Source organism: Hippocampus zosterae, chromosome 4, assembly GCF_025434085.1.
Source record: "Hippocampus zosterae strain Florida chromosome 4, ASM2543408v3, whole genome shotgun sequence".
In the NCBI taxonomy this organism is placed as follows: domain Eukaryota; kingdom Metazoa; phylum Chordata; class Actinopteri; order Syngnathiformes; family Syngnathidae; genus Hippocampus; species Hippocampus zosterae.
In genome coordinates this window covers 26,476,159-26,497,561 of record NC_067454.1, presented here as the reverse complement: position 1 = coordinate 26,497,561, position 21,403 = coordinate 26,476,159, and the positions used below count along the sequence as shown (strand labels likewise).

At 45.4% G+C, this 21,403-nt stretch overlaps 2 protein-coding genes across 2 annotated transcripts in view; one reads left to right on the top strand and one right to left on the bottom strand.

Moving 5' to 3' along the window:
- Positions 1-21,403, bottom strand: part of LOC127599794 (ras-related protein Rab-11A) — a 180,330-nt gene that overhangs the window by 84,670 nt on the left and 74,257 nt on the right. The gene's annotated exons all lie outside the window — the stretch shown is intronic.
- The window catches only part of LOC127599708 (multiple epidermal growth factor-like domains protein 11), a 145,915-nt gene that overhangs the window by 59,626 nt on the left and 64,886 nt on the right, over positions 1-21,403 (top strand).

The following is a 21,403-nucleotide window of genomic DNA, read 5'->3' as shown; positions in this document are numbered from 1 at the left end:
CTCTTGACTTGACTTGACTTATCATGTTATCAGGTTACAGGGTTGCATGAAAGCTTGCGGGCACTGATTAAAAGCCTCGGGCACCATCTTGGGGGAAAAAAAAACACTCGGTGTCCTGTTTAACTGCTCTATTTGAATTTAGAGGTTTGATCTTGGTGTAAAAAAAAACACCACTGAAATGTATGTTTGCTGATAGTGTTGGTCGTAATCATCTTACAGAATTTCCAATTTAAAAGTCATGCAACATGTTACATGTAGCTACGGTCAGTAATCCATTAAGACATTTCGTTGCTATAGCGTGCTTGATTCTAGAGTTCCCGCTGTTTCCCGCTGTTTTGGTTCACCTTAAATATACCAGAGTTCATTTCCCTCACTGGCGGGGAACTTTCATGCATATGTGAATGCATACAAATGAATACTATTCTCAATCCTGGTCTCAGTCTGCTTCCAAACGGATGGTACAATTTGTCATTTCAACCTCAAATTAATTCAGTGATATAAATTGTCACTCAATAAAAGTGTCTATGTCTTACGCAGGATTTCCGTGTGCACCACTGTTGTGATGATAAATCCCAAATGACTAAGATGTTTGCAAATGTGGTTTTCAAATATTTCTTAAGTTAGTAGGTCTGAGTAGGGCTGAAGTTTCAACTTACGGTATTTACCTTTGACTCCAGCTGCTAAAAGGGACAGATTGCCCTATGCTTTTTGTCCATTTGCCTTTTTGTGGATCCATTTTCCGAGATTAGTACACATAGTCGATTTGATAGATGATCAAGATAATTCAAGTCGAGAGAGAGACAGACTGTTCCATCCATGGAGTAGCCTAATGGAAGCAATTATTCCGACTAAATCATAGTTGTTGAGTCTGTTTGTGTTTTCGGGGTCATTGTAATGGGCTATTCCTTAATAATCTCAATGATTTCTGAAAATTGATACAATACAATACAATACAATACATGCTGATTTATATAGCACTTTCACAACAGCGGCAGCTGCAACAAAGCGCTTAACAAAACAGTTAACATAAAGTAAAATTAATAAACACAACACATAACATACAGTCGTGCAGTCCTAACCACTTTTCCGTCACACGCTTTGTTGTTTGAAGCAGTTTGAGATGAAAGAGGAGAGATTCAAAGTGTCCTTTAACCAGTGGATCAGAGACATCATGCTCAAAATGTGCACATGTCGGCTACAAGCTAAGTTTCAAAGTCAACGAGAAGCTGTAGCATCCATTGATGAAAAAACAGACGAAAAAGAGATTGGCTCACTTCTCCTGTCCCATGGAAATCCATTTCAATTCCAAGCGGCGACTCTCGGTTCCAAACACGCATCGGCGCTCTGCGCCAACGCTCCTCTCCCCTCATCCTCAACTTCAGCAGCCATCCATCCAGCCGCACCAACGCCGACATCTCCGCTGAACAAAACCGGGTAGTGAAAAATGCAAAAAACACAAGCGCCCCAGGTCTGTCCAGCACCGACAGTCAATAGCGCCGACATTCCTCCCAATCAAAATCTGTGCTGGTACAGTCTTCTGCCGAGAAGGCGCAACCACCAAGCACAGCTACTTCTCCTTTGATCACCCATGTATTTACCCTTGCTGTCTCTCATTAAGGAGTTACTTACCTTAAGGTTTGATTTATTTATTTTTTTCTCTCTACATCATGTGATCATGAATTTTTAAATTGAAACAGGTCAAGTGATTGAACGAAGGCTGCGTCACTTAACTGTCGCCTTTCTTTTATCGCATTTGACAGATCCCAATTTCACTGAGGGATCTCTGCCAGATTTTAGTGACCTTGTCCACATGGAGGATATATTCAATATTCCTAAAAATTGATCATTATGTTCATCCCTGTTCGGTAATATTTTACTTGCAGAAGCAGAGCCCAGGGTGTGTGTGTGTGTGTATGTGACTTGCCGTAAAAGCAATGAAAGCATTTTAACATGCCGAGGCAGCAGTGCATACCTGACACTGTATTTATGTAGTGCACACATGCTGCACCACCACAATGTCAACAACTTCACTGAGCAACATCACCATTTTACTGCTTTGAATCCATTTAAAACCTGCGAACCCCTCAACTTACAAATGTGTGAGTCTGTTTATCATAATCCACAAAAATCCAATGACGTCTGGGGTGTCTAATTTCTGATTGATTCCACTGCATTCTTTGATAAGCACGTCGCCAAATGCCTTGCTATGCTACAATGTATTCTCAAATTCCCCAAAAGAGCTTCTGACATAAAACACAACTTCTCTTATCAGCATCCGTGTTGTGGAAAGCCTGTTAAGGTGTGCAACAACATAAAGCTGCTTTCAGCTTTCCATCAGCTGTAGTTTGCTCTCACACACATTCCTATTGCTATCTCTCATTGACAGCTCAACCGTGCATAACCACTCAGATGCATCACTGTATCCTTGCAGATTTTGTTCTTTGCGTGTACTTTGTAAGTTTCAAGTTCAAGTATTTTGTCCAGAGCTTTTCCACCAGTAAGACCGGCTGTTTTTACAATATGCCGTCATGTCATGAACCCTAGGGGTTCAGTGAATCGATGGTCTCAGGGGTTCGATGGAGACTACCATGGAGGGTAAGACACACGTGACTCAACATGTAAATTAGTTATGACACGCCCGCTTGGTCGTCACTGGCTGCAGATGATCACATGACATTGCTTGTCCGAGCAGTGCTGTGGGAAATTTAGTTCACCCAATAACTCAACGTATGCCTGTCGTGTAAAATTAAAAACCTCATACTTATGTCACAAAATGTTATTTACTTTTTGTCAGTTTTTAATAAATGCATTTTTTTAATGTCTTGAAGTTGTAAAAAGTCATATTCTTGTTAATGAAGGGTTCGGTCAATGTGCATATGAACTAGTTGGGTTCGGTACCTCTACAAAAGGTTGAGAACCACTGATTTAGAACCTTTGACTCTGCATTTTGAACTCCATGCAAAGCCGCACAATTCAGATTCAGAATTAACAATCATATACTTGATGCAAAGTCATTAAAGAAGTTAACAAGGTCAAGGAAAACAACTTCTTAATGCAATTGCGATTTTTGGTTTTGCTTGTCCCGGCTGCGGCCTTCCTGTGGGGAGTTTGCATGCATGTTCACCCCGGGCCTGCGTGGGTTTTCTTCAAGTACTCCGGTTTCCTCCCACATTCCAAAAACATGTATGGCAGACTGATTGAACACTGTAAATTGTCCTGAGGTGTGAATGTGTGCGTGGATGGTGATTCGTCTGTGTGTGCCCTGCAATTGGCTGGAAAGCGGTTCAGGGTACCCCCCACCTACTGCCCGAAGGAAGCTGCAGTAGGCTCCAACACCCCCCGCGAACCTTGTGCGTATAAAATGGTTCAGAAAATGGATGTATGGATAGATGGTTTTGACTATATGACATCAAGTACAAGAATAATGAGTACAAGTTGGCTTTGGTTGATAACATCAGCCTGGCCTAACATGGGGATGGGCAGCAAGCGGGCCAAATGATCAATTTTGTATGCATTTTGGTTTGGAGGTGTATCCCCTGCAAAGTTTGCTCGTCTTCTTCCAAGGAAAGATGAACAAACCAACGATCAGCATCCATAGACATTAGGTACTGACGTCATAGAGAGCTGTTCATTTATTTTCCGACCATCAACAAAGGTTCTTTTGAAAATTAATTACACTTCACTTAGCATAGGGTGATAGATTAAACTAGACTACGACCACAAATGCATTCACCAAGCAAAAACCCAATTAAAATAAAATTGCACAGCATTATTATCTCACAAAATGTGAGCGGCATATGGAATGACATCCAAGTATCTGTCAACTAATGTGTGATCATCACAGGTGGTTAGCCTGTTTCCCTCACGGTCGAGGGGTGATGATCGTTTTCAGTCGCTCAAATCGGACGGCTTCGACATGATGACATATGTGAATGCATTACAGCCTAATCATTTGCTGTGTAAGAAGTGCCGAGCCCTTGCATCATATGCCCGGAGACTGCAGGGGGGAAGGGCCACAAGAGAACAAACGGACAACACTGTCGCTATCTGCTTGTTTCTCTACGGAGGAGTGTTGTCAGAGCCTTACAAAATGACCACCAGCTAGCTTCTTGTGTGTATACTTCTAAGCAAATTGTCAGAAACAACAACAATCGAAGACCAATCACTGGCACTAAGTTGGTGCCAAGTGCTGGTTTGGTACTCGAGAGGTTAGTTTGGTACAACTTGGACACCTCCATTATTTCAGTGTAACAATGTCCACAAATTAGCAGTACACAGTTTGCTGGGTTCTTGCCATAAAATGGTTGAATGTCCATGCCGGGAACCTGTAGTCACTGCCCCCAGCTGCTGACAGTAGGAGGAGCTGCAAAGATTTGGTGCTAGATTTGAACCACTTTGCAACCTCCATTTGGGTGTTTTTGTGGTGAGAAAAATCATATCTATAATTATCAAACAACTACTGTTGATCCCAACAAGCGCAGTGTAAAAATCTTAGGACCATCAGCCAGTCTGTCATCGTCTGACATTATCAGTACAATATAGTGGGCGGCCCGGTGGTCCAGTGGTTTGCGCGTCGACCTCACAGTGCAGAGGTAATGGGTTCAATCCCAGCTCCGGCCTTCCTGTGTGGAGTTTGCATGTCCTCCCTGGGCCTGTGTGGGTTTTCTGCGGGTACTCCGGTTTCCTCCCACATTCCAAAAACATGCATGGCAGGCTGATTGAACACTCAAAATTGTCCCTCGGTGTGAATGTGAGTGTGCGTGGGCGGTTATTCGTCTGTTTGTGCCCTGCGATTGGCTGGCAACCGGTTCAGGGTGTACCCAGCCTACTTCCCGAAGACGGCTAGGATAGGCTCCAGCATGCCCCGCGACCCCTGTGAGGATAAAGCGGATCGGAAAATGGATGGATGGAAGGATATTACTGAGTGTGGACGAAGTGTATTACTGGAGTTGAGATGTTCCACATTGCTGTTCCAATTTTTAAAGGAATGAACATTACTTGATTCCAAAGATACACAACTTTCAGGGAGTTAGAAAAAAAACTACTTCAGTAAAGGGGTCCTTCTGCTTATTAATTCCAAGATATTAAACCTTTACTGTAAGAATTCCTCAGTATTTACCTGAGGTTAAGAAGAGCTTTTACGTGGAAGAAAGGAAGAAGAGAGTCGGCCCGGTGGTCGACTGGCTAGCGCGTCAACCTCGCAAAGCAGAGGTCGTGGATTCGATTCCGGTTCCAGCCAGCCTGTGTGACATTTGCATGTTCTCTCCGTGCCTGCGTGGGTTTTCGCAGGCTTCCTCCCACACTCCAAAAACATGCGTGGCAGGCTGATTGAACACTCGAAATTGCCCGTAGGTGTGATTGTGAGCGCCAGTGGTTGTTCGTCTCTGTGTGCCCTGCGGTTCAGGGTATCCCACAACTACTGCAAGACAGTTGGGATAGGCTGCGGCACATCCGTGACCCCTGTGAGGATAAGCTATTTCGAAAATGAATGGATAGATGGATGGAAGAAGAGTCTCTGCTGTAATCAGACTAAGAAAAGATGGTGTGTTGGTTTTGACATGTAGGTCCGTGTAATTGTATTTTGTTCCTCAGCATTCACAAATTTAGCAAAATGTACATGTGTACATGTGTTCCTTACTCATACCTACCCTCTTCTTTGTGTTGGCTACTTGAGCTTGTGGAGCAGGGTTCATGTGATGTGCAAAGTAAATAATTTGTATGGGGTCAAAAAGGTTAAATTCTCTGTAAGACGAGATGGAGGTGTGATCTGCCAGAAAAAGAGGAAAAGTAGGACCAAGTAAGACGTGGCAAGTTTGTTAAGGAGATGAGTTTTCAATCCCCACTTGTACATAAGCGGTGACTCTGCAGTCCTGAATGAGATGGGAAGGTCATCCTTGCACCAGGAGACTGGGGGAACAAAGTCTCAAGCTCCTACAGGCAATCACCGTAGGAAATAATGAACTAAGCCGCTGGTTTGAGCTGATAGGCTGCTGTTGGCTAAATAGGAGACAAAGACCTCTGGGAATAGTCTGCCGTTGGGCCTTTCATGAAGATTTTTTTTGGGGGGGGGGTTTGTACGACAAAAAGTTACCAGGTCTCACTCACACGGCTGCTTTTGTGTGTTGGATCTGTAAAATGTTGTTCAAGGACTTCAGGTTTGTTCAAGTTTACGACACAAGTTACGTCATAATGGCCGAGACTCAGCACTAACACGGATGAATTAAGTTAAACTGAACAGTGCTGCAAGCAAACGCTGGTGGGATTAATTATGAGATAGGGAGGAGATACCTGGTGCCTTTGTCGTCTTTTGCTTTCTTGATGAGATAAGCGCACATGTCCTCTCATACCTTCTGCAAGGACACGTGAAAACACGTAGTGATCATAAAATGATCACAAGTCATGGTGACAATGACAACAATTCTTTCAATACAATGGCCTAGCACAAACGATAAACAAACAAACCCACATTAAAAGCTCGTTGAATTGTTTTCACTTTTATGAATAGTCCCATTGTTAGCGGTCTATGCTCTACTTCGTGAAATTGTAGTTTAATTAATTAAAAATGTGGGGCCACCCACTCACTTAACTCTGCCTGTGAAGATGTTCATAGTTGTGTATAGCTACGTAAAATAAAGGAATGAATGCAACATTACCATCACTTATAACATCACTATAGGGTATAACATTTATGAATAAATGAGAGGTCCTCAAATGTTGCATTTATTGCAAAAACAAAGGTTCAGCCAGCCTCATACATTCCTAATTCAAGGTGCTCCGTACACTCTTATCGGTGAAGCCGCATTACACTTGACAGGAAATGATGTGCTGGCCAAACAAGCACCATACTACGTTGCCACTTTTGTTACTGACAGAGGGACTTTGAATGATCACGTTCTCACATCGCAGCCGCTGTGTAACTTACTTTCGAATCTAGGAACATGGTGCCTAGTTGCTACTCAAGCACGCACATTAAAACAGGCAAGTAAGCAAACCATCCCAAAATCTTAGCTGTATCTACCCATAATAGTGCAAGTAAATAAAAATAAAAGCCTCTAATAAAACCCTTCTGAGCACCTGAATGGCACCAGAGCAGCATTAACTTAATAAGGAGCAGTAGAAAGCCATTCTTGTGCCAACCAGAAGCCCATATAAAGTGAACACAAGAATATGACCCTTAAATGTACAATATATCCACTCATATTAATGCTGACGTACTCACAAAGGATTGACAGGACAGGTTCCAAATTTCTTAACTTAAACACATGTACAATATTGTGAGAAAAAATTGACATAGACTGTAAAATACAATACAATACTGTACATCTTTCTTTATAGAGTGCTTTCACAACACCTGCAGCTGTACCCAAGCACTTGACAGAACAGTTAACATAAATTAATATAACACACCATAAACCTAAGACACGGACAGTCACGCAATCTTCGCCATTTTTTCCTGCATACGCTTTGTTGTTTGAAGTAGTTCTGGATGAAAGAGCAGAGAATCAAAGTGTCCTTTCAGCAGTGGCTCAGAGGCATCATCCTCAAAATGTGCACACGTTTGCACATTTTGACAGGACAGTAAAAAATAAAAATAAAAAAGCATGTTTCCAGGGGGGCGCACCCCACTATTTGAGAACCACTGGCCTAAGTCCACACAATTTCCTTATTCTCTTTGACCAATTATCAGGATTGTTTCATCCAATACTTCTCCCTCAGTCATTGTTACGTCACCTCTCATCACCAATTATAGTGCCCCACAGGAGATGCCAGACTGGCACACCAACGCGTCATGTTATCATCAATGAGAAATGCATGACGCTATAGTGAGCCAGTCTCACCTCTCACTCACCTGAATGTAGTCATCATCCAATACAACACCTGCCAATTGGGCTTTCTAACGATCCAGCTCCCGTCCACCTGTGTGGTCACCAGAAACGAAATCGACAAGGGCCGCCACCCTGGTCGCCGTCGCCTTCCAGCTCATCAATCATGGAAGCCAATTGATGATGCTTATTGTCATGAGGAAGAGCGCACGTACAGTAGACGAGCCGCAAGAATTCATCCTTCTCATCAGATGATGACAGTGGAGAAGCAAGTCCCCTCCAGGTTGCTGCAGCGGTGAAAAATCACTTGGAGGCAAGCCTTGGTTCATGTCATTGAAAATATTAATGAACTCCATTGACCCCACATGCTCAATTGACAATGGCTCCGGCGTTCAAGTTCAAGTTTCGACACAGGAGACACAGCTAGCGAAGTCGTTAGTCAAACCAATGACACACCACCTCCCACGGATCGCTGGAAATGAGACTGGGCAAGTGGTATGCTGTCCAGATCAAACCATTTCCCCAGCAGTGATCACATTTGGTCACATCACATCAACATTCCTAGAAAACCGAGGAAGGATTCCAAGGAAGCTAGCCGGTTCCCTCTTGCATCACGTTGGTGACTCCTGCTCAACAATGTTTTGACGTAAATGCCATTCGCTACCAATGAAGGACAATTTGCCGTGGCAGTGGCGAAGGCTCTTTAATCTATTTTGCCAGTCCATCCGTGACCTGGGTACACTTCCATCATCGTCACTCCATCCTTATTCATATAATAATCGTTCTACCTCCCCCTCCGTCCTCGTTCTTTTAAAGCGCTTCCGTCGCAGTCCATAGGCACTTTCTTATGTTGTCTGACTGTACACTAGGTGGCAGTGTTGCTATAAAAGTACTGTTGAGAAATAATAGCTTGAAAATAAAATAAGATGTTTTGCTCCACTCTGGCCTTGCGATTTTGCCTCACGACAGCACACACTTAACCTGGTTTGGGATGATTAAAAGGACAGACGAAAACCCACTTCTGACGTTGCTTAATCCGTCATTTATAAAACACTTCTCGTCTGCCAGCATCCATTCCAAAAATGGGCGTCCATCCAGGACGGACTGACTGACCGTTCCGTCCCAGGGACAAAATGCGCATCTCTGATTTTGTCACCTCCATAAATAATTTAGCAACATAAGTAAATGTTTTAAAGCTAAAGATGACATTATGACTGTTAAATATTAAGGGGAAGACCCTGTACGCATGTAAGATGTTACATATTGCCGTCGTGGGGCGGAAATCTCACAAAACCAAAATTCATTTTGAGGAAACCAAAAAAATAGCACATTTGTTGTGCCATGAACATTTCATTGTCAAAGTCAGTCGGCTACTTTGAATACATTTAAATGATTCTGAGAGACTGACAAATAGTTTGTTAAAAAAATTAATATCAGAGGCTGTGGCCGAATACCAGCAATGGGCATTGAAAAGTTTTTGTTGAATTTATTCAGTTTTATTTCATCAAGTTGTTACAGTAAATAAAATCATGAAGATACAGATACAATTTTTTTAGTCGACTTTACATCTACTGAAAAAAAGGTATCTGGGACCAGGTTATATCATTTTGTGCACCCACTTGACAAAATAAAATTTCAACATACCATTTTTTTCAGTGTGCATTCTGTGCACTGTTTATTAAGGGTGTTTTTTAATTTATTCTTTTTTAATTAGTTTATGTTACAAAAATTAGTGTATAAAACATTGACATGATCACTTGATTGTTTAAAAAAATTTTTTTAAAATATAATTTACCTTAATTCATCCATCCATCCATGTTCTACCGCTTATTGCCGCCTGGTTGCGGGGGCAGCCGAAGCCCAGACTTCCCTCTCTCTAGCTACTTCTTCCAGCTCTCCCCGGGGGATCCCGAGGTGTTCCCAGGCCAGCTGGGTGACATCGTCTCTCCAGCGTGTTTTGGGTCGTCCTCGGGGTCTCCTCCCGGTGGGACATGCCCGGAACAACTCACCAGGGAGTCGTTCATGAGGCATCACAGCAGACGCTGCACCGAGCCGCCTGTCGATCTCTCGCTCCCTCCTGCCTTCACTCGTGTTCACGACCCCAAGATACTTAAACTCCTCCACATGGGGCAAGATTTCCTCCCTGACCTGGAGAGGGTACTCCACCCTTTTCCGACTGTGGACCATTGTTTCAAATTTGGAGGTGCTGATTTTCATCCCAACCGCTTCAAACTCGGCTGTGAAACGCTCCAGTGAGAGTTGGAGAGCCCTGCTTGAAGGAGCCAACAGTACCAGATCATCTGCAAAAAGCAGAGATGCAATACTGAAGCCACCAAAACGCCCCCCTCAACGCTTCGGCTGCGCCTAGAAATTCTGTCCATAAAGGTTATGAACAAAATCGGCGACAAAGGGCAGCCTTGGCGGAGTACTACCCTCACTGGAAATGATTCCGACTTACTGCCGGCAATGCGAACCAAACTCTGACATCGGTGGTATAGCGACTGAACAGCCCATATCAGTTCGATTCGGTACCCCATACCCACGAAGCACCCCCCACAGAACTCCCAGAGGGACATGGTCAAACACCTTCTCCAAGTCCACAAAACATATGTAGACTGGTTGGGCGAATTCTCACATACCCTCGAGGACCCTGCTAAGGGTGTCAAGCTCTCCACTGTTCCACAGCCGGGACGAAAACCACACTGCTCCTCCTCAATCTGAGGCTCGACTTCCTGATGGACCCTCCTCTCCAGCACCCCTGAATATACCTTACCAGGGAGGCTGAGGAGTGTGATCCCTCTGTAGTTGGAACACACCGTCCCGTCCTCCTTTTTAAAAAGAGGGACCATCACCCCGGTCTTCCAATCCAGAGGCACTCTCCCCGCTGACCACGCGATATTGCAGAGGCGTGTCAACCAGGACAGCCCCACAACATCCAGAGCCTTGAGGAACTCAGGGCAGATCTCATCCACCCCTGGGGCCATGCCACCGAGGAGCTTTTTAACCACATCAGTGACTTCGACCACGGAGATACTGTGCCCACTCATACTAGCCCACCTCAGAGTCCGCAGACTCTGGTTCCTCCAAGGAAGGTGTGCTGGTGGAGTTGAGGAGGTCTTCGAAGTACTCCGCCCACCAGATCACAACGTCCCGAGTCTAGGTCAACAGTGCCCCATCTCCACTGTAAACAGTACGAGTGGTGCACTGTTTCCCCCTCCTGAGACGTCGGATCATGGACCACAATTTCCTCGAAGCCCTCCGGAAGTCGGCTTCCATGGCCTCACCGAACTCTTCCCACGCCCGAGTTTTTGCCTCGGCCACCACCAAAGTTGCAGTCCGCTTGGCCAGTCGATACCCGTCAGCTGCCTCTGGGGTCCCACAGGCAATAAAGGCCCGATAGGACTCCTTCTTCAGCTTGACGGCATCTCTTACTGCTGGTGTCCACCAGCGAGTACGGGGGTTGCCGCCACGACAGGCACCAATCACCTGACGGCGACAACTCAGATTGGCCGCCTCAACAATAGAGGCACGGAACATTGTCCACTCTGACTCAATGTCCCCCGACTCCCCCGGGACATGGGAAAAGGTCTGTCGGAGGTGGGAGTTGAAACTCCTTCTGACAGGGGATTCCGCCAGACGCTCTCAACAAACCCTCACAATACGTTTGGGTCTGCCAGGTCGGATCGGCATCTTCCCCCACCATCGGAGCCAACTCACCACCAGGTGGTGATCAATTGACAGCTCCGCCCCTCTCTTCACCCAAGTGTCAAAAACATGCGGCCGCAAATCCGATGATACAACCACAAAGTAAATCATCGAACTGCAGCCAACGGAGTCCTGGTGCCAAGTGCACATATGGACACCCTTATGTTTGAACAATGTGTTCGTTATGGACAATCCATGATGAGCACAGAAGTCCAATAACGAAACACAACTCAAGTTCTGATCGGGGGGGCCGTTCCTCCCAATCATGCTCCAGGTCTCACTGTTGATGCCCACGTGGGCATTGAAGTCACCCAGCAGAACAAGGGAGTCTCCAGTTGGAGTACTCTCCAGCACACCCTCCAAGGACTCCAAAAAGGGTGGGTACGCTGAACTGCTTTTCGGTGCGTATTTACAAACAACAGTCAGGACCCGTCCCCCAACCCGAAGGCGGAGTGAGGCAACCCTCTCGTCTACCGGTGTGAACCTCAATGTACAGGCACTGAGCCAGGGGGCAATGCCCACACCTGCTCTGCGCCTCTCACCGTGGGCAACTCCAGAGTAGAAGAGAGTTCAACCCCTCACGAGAGAACTGCTACCAGAACCCAGGCTGTCTTTGGAGGTAAGTCCGACAATATCCAGTCGGAACTTCTCTTCCTCGCACACCAGCTCGGGCTCCTTCCCTGCAAGAGAGGTGACATTCCATGTCCCTAGAGCTAGTTTCTGAAGCCGAGGATCGGACTGCCAGGGTCCCCGCCTTTGGCTGCCGCCCAGCTCACACTGCACCCAACCCCTTTGGCCTCTCACACGAGTGGTGAGCCCAGGAGAAGGGGGACCCACATTGCCTTTTCGGGCTAAGCCCGGCCGGGCCCCATGGGTGTAGGCCCGGGGGATCCCGAGGTGTTCCCAGGCCAGCTGGGTGACATCGTCTCTCCAGCGTGTTTTGGGTCGTCCTCGGGGTCTCCTCCCGGTGGGACATGCCCGGAACAACTCACCAGGGAGTCGTTCATGAGGCATCACAGCAGACGCTGCACCGAGCCGCCTGTCGATCTCTCGCTCCCTCCTGCCTTCACTCGTGTTCACGACCCCAAGATACTTAAACTCCTCCACATGGGGCAAGATTTCCTCCCTGACCTGGAGAGGGTACTCCACCCTTTTCCGACTGTGGACCATTGTTTCAAATTTGGAGGTGCTGATTTTCATCCCAACCGCTTCAAACTCGGCTGTGAAACGCTCCAGTGAGAGTTGGAGAGCCCTGCTTGAAGGAGCCAACAGTACCAGATCATCTGCAAAAAGCAGAGATGCAATACTGAAGCCACCAAAACGCCCCCCTCAACGCTTCGGCTGCGCCTAGAAATTCTGTCCATAAAGGTTATGAACAAAATCGGCGACAAAGGGCAGCCTTGGCGGAGTACTACCCTCACTGGAAATGATTCCGACTTACTGCCGGCAATGCGAACCAAACTCTGACATCGGTGGTATAGCGACTGAACAGCCCATATCAGTTCGATTCGGTACCCCATACCCACGAAGCACCCCCCACAGAACTCCCAGAGGGACATGGTCAAACACCTTCTCCAAGTCCACAAAACATATGTAGACTGGTTGGGCGAATTCTCACATACCCTCGAGGACCCTGCTAAGGGTGTCAAGCTCTCCACTGTTCCACAGCCGGGACGAAAACCACACTGCTCCTCCTCAATCTGAGGCTCGACTTCCTGATGGACCCTCCTCTCCAGCACCCCTGAATATACCTTACCAGGGAGGCTGAGGAGTGTGATCCCTCTGTAGTTGGAACACACCGTCCCGTCCTCCTTTTTAAAAAGAGGGACCATCACCCCGGTCTTCCAATCCAGAGGCACTCTCCCCGCTGACCACGCGATATTGCAGAGGCGTGTCAACCAGGACAGCCCCACAACATCCAGAGCCTTGAGGAACTCAGGGCAGATCTCATCCACCCCTGGGGCCATGCCACCGAGGAGCTTTTTAACCACATCAGTGACTTCGACCACGGAGATACTGTGCCCACTCATACTAGCCCACCTCAGAGTCCGCAGACTCTGGTTCCTCCAAGGAAGGTGTGCTGGTGGAGTTGAGGAGGTCTTCGAAGTACTCCGCCCACCAGATCACAACGTCCCGAGTCTAGGTCAACAGTGCCCCATCTCCACTGTAAACAGTACGAGTGGTGCACTGTTTCCCCCTCCTGAGACGTCGGATCATGGACCACAATTTCCTCGAAGCCCTCCGGAAGTCGGCTTCCATGGCCTCACCGAACTCTTCCCACGCCCGAGTTTTTGCCTCGGCCACCACCAAAGTTGCAGTCCGCTTGGCCAGTCGATACCCGTCAGCTGCCTCTGGGGTCCCACAGGCAATAAAGGCCCGATAGGACTCCTTCTTCAGCTTGACGGCATCTCTTACTGCTGGTGTCCACCAGCGAGTACGGGGGTTGCCGCCACGACAGGCACCAATCACCTGACGGCGACAACTCAGATTGGCCGCCTCAACAATAGAGGCACGGAACATTGTCCACTCTGACTCAATGTCCCCCGACTCCCCCGGGACATGGGAAAAGGTCTGTCGGAGGTGGGAGTTGAAACTCCTTCTGACAGGGGATTCCGCCAGACGCTCTCAACAAACCCTCACAATACGTTTGGGTCTGCCAGGTCGGATCGGCATCTTCCCCCACCATCGGAGCCAACTCACCACCAGGTGGTGATCAATTGACAGCTCCGCCCCTCTCTTCACCCAAGTGTCAAAAACATGCGGCCGCAAATCCGATGATACAACCACAAAGTAAATCATCGAACTGCAGCCAACGGAGTCCTGGTGCCAAGTGCACATATGGACACCCTTATGTTTGAACAATGTGTTCGTTATGGACAATCCATGATGAGCACAGAAGTCCAATAACGAAACACAACTCAAGTTCTGATCGGGGGGGCCGTTCCTCCCAATCATGCTCCAGGTCTCACTGTTGATGCCCACGTGGGCATTGAAGTCACCCAGCAGAACAAGGGAGTCTCCAGTTGGAGTACTCTCCAGCACACCCTCCAAGGACTCCAAAAAGGGTGGGTACGCTGAACTGCTTTTCGGTGCGTATTTACAAACAACAGTCAGGACCCGTCCCCCAACCCGAAGGCGGAGTGAGGCAACCCTCTCGTCTACCGGTGTGAACCTCAATGTACAGGCACTGAGCCAGGGGGCAATGCCCACACCTGCTCTGCGCCTCTCACCGTGGGCAACTCCAGAGTAGAAGAGAGTTCAACCCCTCACGAGAGAACTGCTACCAGAACCCAGGCTGTCTTTGGAGGTAAGTCCGACAATATCCAGTCGGAACTTCTCTTCCTCGCACACCAGCTCGGGCTCCTTCCCTGCAAGAGAGGTGACATTCCATGTCCCTAGAGCTAGTTTCTGAAGCCGAGGATCGGACTGCCAGGGTCCCCGCCTTTGGCTGCCGCCCAGCTCACACTGCACCCAACCCCTTTGGCCTCTCACACGAGTGGTGAGCCCAGGAGAAGGGGGACCCACATTGCCTTTTCGGGCTAAGCCCGGCCGGGCCCCATGGGTGTAGGCCCGGCCACCAGGCGCTCGCCAACGAGCCCACCTCCAGGCGTGGCTCCAGAGGGAGGCCCCGGTGACCCGCATCCAGGCAAAGGAAACTGAAGTCCATTTGTTTTATTCTTCATAAGGGGTCAATTTACCTTAATTGCAAACATTCAATAATTTTTGGTGTAGCATTAAAAATTGTGAGTACATTTTACTCAGTTTAGATGAGTAATCTTAATCCTGAAAATTATAGCACTCTCTCTCCTATCTTTCTTGCATTCTGACTTAATTCCAACTTTTGCTAATGCCATTCACACCCTGAGCATCTTGGGGCAAGAAAGGAAAGCAGAAATGCCACGCATAAGGAAATGACTCCAAAATCTGCGCTGTTAGGATATTATGAGATTTTTGTCGACTCATTTCACAACTGAATTACAGTACCACCCTTTTTTTTCCTTCATTTACTCAATACCCACTTTCGGAAGGAAATAAAAAAGCACAATAACATACGGTATCCCAAAGAGGATATATGCTGTCGTTTGGTCTCGTTTTGGTTGCATGAGTGGACGGTGTCACACAGTTGCATTTTCTGCTTAAACTTAAGTTTGACTTCCAGTTCTCAGCCTTTCTCTGAACAAGAGAACAACTTTTTTGAGTCACCATGAGGGAGGGGAGTTTTAACAGGTACTTGTCTGATCATATGAAGGTAAATAATATCATGAACACCAAACACACACACAAACACATACATATGCACACGCACACGCTCACATGCACATGTTAATTCAGATTGCTTGGCCATGGAATACAAAGTGGTTCTTTTTATTCATTCTTCATGTCTCCTGAGGACAAATATAGTCCACAGGCAATAAAATATAGTCAAGTCATCAAGTTACCACCGTTCATTAAAAGCAAACATTCTTGCATTCAAATTTCCTCAAGTTTTTGCTATTATCTACTATACAATATCCTAACATATTTTCAAATCATGGCCCTTTCATTCTCTCATCCGTTTGTGATGAAATGAGTTGTCCCTGCCATGCAACTAAACTATCATTTGCATGTAGCCAATATCATAGACAGTGTATTTCTGAAGGAGTGTATTTCTGAAGGAGTTTCACCCTGAATTCAAGCTTATGTTCCACTGTGGATGTTTTTCATTCATTCATTCATTCATCTTCCGAGCCGCTTGATCCTCACTAGGGTCGCGGGGGGTGCTGGATTGATTTTGGAATGTGGGAGGAAACCGGAGCACCCGGGGAGAACATGCAAACTCCACACAGGGAGGCCGGAGCTGGAATCCCTGTGTGTATAATAATAAAATAAAATAAATTCCTCTTTGCAGATTCCATATTAGTTGAAAAAGAAATCCATTCCATAGGCACTCAGGGTGATTTTGTCCAACCAGAATGATGAATTAAATAATTGAGTTGATAGTCAAGAACTTGAAACCATAATGTACATGTTTTCCTCGAGTATATCATTTTGTGCTTAAACTGCTTTTTAGAGCCAAGGGATTTTATCAGCAAAGCTACTTTAGTCTGTTATTTCCTATGAAACATGTTTGGTTTTTTTCTTACCCCAGAAATGTCATCAATCATGTTTGGCTAAGGAGAAATGGAGAAATGCACTGGCACCTCACCTCTGATACCTTTGATTACCCACCTCACGTTGGCCAAACCTCATGATAGACAGCCCATTAAAGAGCAAAACGACTTGCCCACTCAACACTGCTTCCTCACCTGCTTCCCTCCTCCTTCTCTAACCGCCCCCATTTCTCTTTCTCTAACCGCACTCTGATTAATTTCCACATAACGTGTTTATCATCCACTGCCGGCTTTCAGCTGAAGTGACCAGCACAATAGATGCTTTCCACATCACAGAACCGATTTTCCTTTGACTTGAAAATAGCTAGAAATTATTCATTGGCTGTCTTCTTCCACTTTGGTTCAGGGATGAGGGGGCATAGTAGCAGCTTTCATCGCTTGTTCCACTCCTCTTCAGTTTGCAGACTTGAACCCTGCACTTTAAAAAAAAACTTTAAGGCATCAATAGCAGATTCAGACGGAACCCTTCAAGATAAGTTCATGACAATTCTAACAAGAGCATTAAGCCTCAGCTAAAAAGTCCTTTTCATGTCTCTTTGTGGTGAGACCAGCCCGATATTAATCTGTTGAGAATCTTTTTAAATGTGTTGATATTTTTCATTACATACAGAATAAAGGCTTCTGTAGCTCTTTCTCAGGGACAAATGTGTGTATAATCAGATTAAACTGCTCATACTGATGATGTGGGGCTCCGCTAAACATCAATGTCATTGCAAAACTTCTTCATCCATCCATCAATTATCACAAGGGTTGTAGGCATTTCTGGAGCCTATCCCAGCTGTCATCGGGCAGGCGGCGGGAGACACACTGAACCGGTTGCCAGCCAATCACAGCGCTCATATAGATAAACAACTCCGTGCTCACGGTCTAAATTGGAACAATTTAGAGTGTTTAATTAACCTACCATGTGTCGGAATGCTCCCGAACAGAATCGGATTCCACAAACGTAGACATGGATAAGAGTTTACAAAAAAAGTTTATTCAGGAAAATGCAAGACTGAAAAAGTACGACGAAAGACGCTGTTAACAAAGAACCAGGGTAGAATGATACAAATCAAAAGCGCCTGCAACTAGCATGGAAAAAATATGAACACAAAATCGCCATCCTAAAAGGACAAGGAAATGCGATTACATGCACAATGATACTCGAGAATGACAAAAGCACTACTTACATGAGCAAATACAAGGAATGACAAGAGACCGATGGGGCAAGTGTCTGGAATAAACAAGAATCGTGAGCAAGGCTGAATAATCCGACTTTTAGTTGTCGGCTTGGAAGTGCTAAAGTAGTCCACTGATTAACGCAAGACAGGTGCACCGCTGGAGGGAACGCCCTCCACTCCAGCAAAACGTGAAACATAAACAAACAGAATCATGACACCAATCATGTTTTTGGAATGTTGGAGGAAACCGGAGTACCCAGAGAACACATAAAACATCTTTTGAAACTATAATGTGTGAATATTTAATCGACAGAGAAAAGGATGAAAGGAGTGCAAAGTAGTTTTTCTCTTAAAATTAAAACTATATTCTTGGACTGTAACACGCAGGGATGAGATTTTTCCGCTTTTTGGCAGAATTCCACTTTTTTACAGTCAAAATAGACCTTTTTTATATTGTGCCAAATCCGTTGAAAAAATTTTAGTGGGGGGTGGCGTGTGGTGTTATTTCTGGGCTGTCGGACTTACCTGTCTTCGGCAGACTCGGGACTCGTAATGTTTACAAATAAAATGTGCAAGCATGCATTTTGAATACCGTTTTTTTCTCGCAAATTGTTTCTTTGTCGTTACTTCGTATATGGGCTAAAACCAATGTCTTACTTGTTGTGATTGGTCGCTATATTGGCAAATGCAGAATCACAACCAATCCCTGCCTGTTTGCCTTTCCTAAACCCCTTTTCCGCGAATTCTAAATGGTTTTGCACGAGGGTTGTCGTGTATTGAAATTACTCGTGTATGTAGTCTGTATGAAACAAATGCTGAATGTTATCAAGACTCGTGACGAAGTTCACGTGCATCAGATAGATGCGGATCTGAAAAACAAGTTTCAATGGGGCTGGTTGGATAGAAAGCTGACCATGTCCTCAGTAGGAACCAGCAAAGAGGAACCACTGCCTGTGCTTGTGTCGGATTTCGTGAAAAAGCTTGATGTCGCTGGTAAAGCTCTGTGTGACAATGTCATTCTATACGGAAAATGCATTCATAACCCATAGATAATAAACTGTTTGGGACTTCAATATCACTATATGAGGTAAGAATCCACAGCTTTTTATCACATTTACACATTTTATGAATATATGTAATGAACAAATCTTAAATATGGCAGGGAACGGGTTTCCTTTTTTAGTTTTGATTTTGAGCAAGCAAATTTGAAGTTACATGTTGGTGCTCCCCAGGAATGCATGAGTAAAATTGCATAAAGGCCTATGTCAAATTTTCACTTGAACAGTCTTGGGATTTTTTTCTGTGAAAGTTTCAAGTAGTGGGTACATTGAATAGACTTCATTTTGAGCATGTTTATATAAAGTGCCAATTTTGTAAGCAAATGGGGAATGGTATTTCAACAAAAAAAAAATGTAACATTTAGTTGATAAAATTAATGGTTTTACGGCTTTAATAAAACCCATTAGCTTCCGGGGTTTTGCCCCCTGGGGCCCCATCCGGGGCGTTGCCTGCGGCCCCCAGACCCCTGGGTGATTTTCTGATTTTTTTCATCACTAGCCACTCTCATCCCTGAACAAGTTTTGTAAAGTTACAGACTTTTTGACTGATGTTAGCATTTTTCGTCTTCTTTGTTTAATGGGGACTAAATTATCCATACAATGTTGAGAATGTGTGCCTCAATTGTCATAGTGTTGGTAAAATATTCCTCTTGCAATTCCCCTCTTGTGCTCTGGTGAGTGACTCCCCTTCAGTAATGTGATGGAAGTTTGACCTCTAACCCAAACCAAATGGAGCCTTGAGCGCAACTGACTTTTGAGGCTCACTTTGCATTAAACAAGATCATTAAAATATCATTAGTGTAGATGAAAGCAAGGTTGGGATTTTCCCAACATATCCAACTCACTCCAAAGCCATCAAGTCAACTGTTTCCAGATCTCATGCAAGACTGGAGTGAAAATATGTTGACAAAGTCTAATTACAGCAATTATACAGTCTCGCAACCTTGTGAAAAGGGCAGTGCAAGGAAAGGGACATTAGTTGTGGATGAGAACAATTTTACCCAGTCTCAATTATGGTCTCCATCAAAGAAAAATATCTTGATTATCCAGATGCGCAAACATGCAGTGTGAAGGCACAAAGCCATTGGCCAGTCAGTGTTGCCCAAAAGTGACACCATGTGAGCCGTGAACTGTTTCATCCATCTGGCCAACCCACCCCCTCATCGACCCATTTCCCAAACAGTCTGAAATACGCTGCCACTAATTACTATTATTAATTGAAAATAGGAAATCAATTGTTCTGAATTAAACACAAGTGCCCATGTAGGTTTATGGGTCAGTAGTTGCTTAACAACTCAACTCTGACGTCTTTTGGAGGGCAAAACCCTGAATGGAATTTACAAACAATCCATGCCTTATTTTTGAAGCTGGGACATCTTCTGTAAGCTACCACTGCACACATATGATGCACTACATTCCTGGGCTTACTTAGCACCCTGCTTCTTCTTCAACATCCATCCATCCATTTTCTACCACTTATCAAGGGTCTGGTCGCAGGGGCAGCTTTTGCAGGGAAGCCCAGACGTCCCGCTCCCCAGCTACTTCTTCCAGCTCTTCTCAGGGGATCCTGAGGCATTCTGAGGCCACTTGGGAGACCTAGTCGCTCCAGCATGTCCAGGGTCATGCCCCATGCCTGTGGGACATCCTAATCCGATGCCCGAGCCACCTCATCTGGCTCCTCTCGGCGTGGAGGAAAAGCGTCTCAACTCTGAGCCCCTCCCATGGCCGAACTTCTCATCTTATCTCGAAGGGAGAGCCCGTCCCAAGTATGTCAACTTGAATGAAGTGCTGTGCACTGCAGGGAAATGAACCGGTGCTGTTCAAAATATAAATGTTGCCCGTCCAATTTTTATTCCCCATGTCAAACCCTTTGCCATATAAATCTGTCTGATGGTAGAGTTAGGTTGCTTTTAGGTAATGAGTTGTAACTTCTTCATATAGCTTTTTTTTCAATGCTGCTAATATCCTGGTGATAATAATAACAAATAATATTCCTGCTTTAAAAAAAAAATAATAATAATAACAACAGAAAAACAAGCCTTTCTTATTTCACTTTACGGCAACCAGCGATTGCCTTTTGTTTGTGTTAAATATAATGTTGTATTTAATACTATACTACCGGTATATAATATTTCTCCAAACAATGACACGCCACATGTTTATTACTTCATGTACTCATCCGAGTTAGCTTTGCCTTTTGCTAAACCTCAAATTGACAACGATTTTAAAATGGATGAAAAGAGCTCAAGGCTGGAAATGTAAGAGATACAGTACTATGGGGTGTGTGCGTGTATGCGTGTGTGCGTGTGTGTGTGTGTGTGTGTGTGTGTGTGGGTTTGTGTGTGTGTGTGCGTGCCCGTTTTTCCTGATTGGTTCATTTTTGTGCGGTTGCATGACATCAAATTTTAGTTCAGCTGGGTATTGGATGGCTGACAGCAGTATTGATTTTATACTTCTTGCCTGGGCTAACTGATCGGAAAGCGTAATGACAGATGGAGAACAGC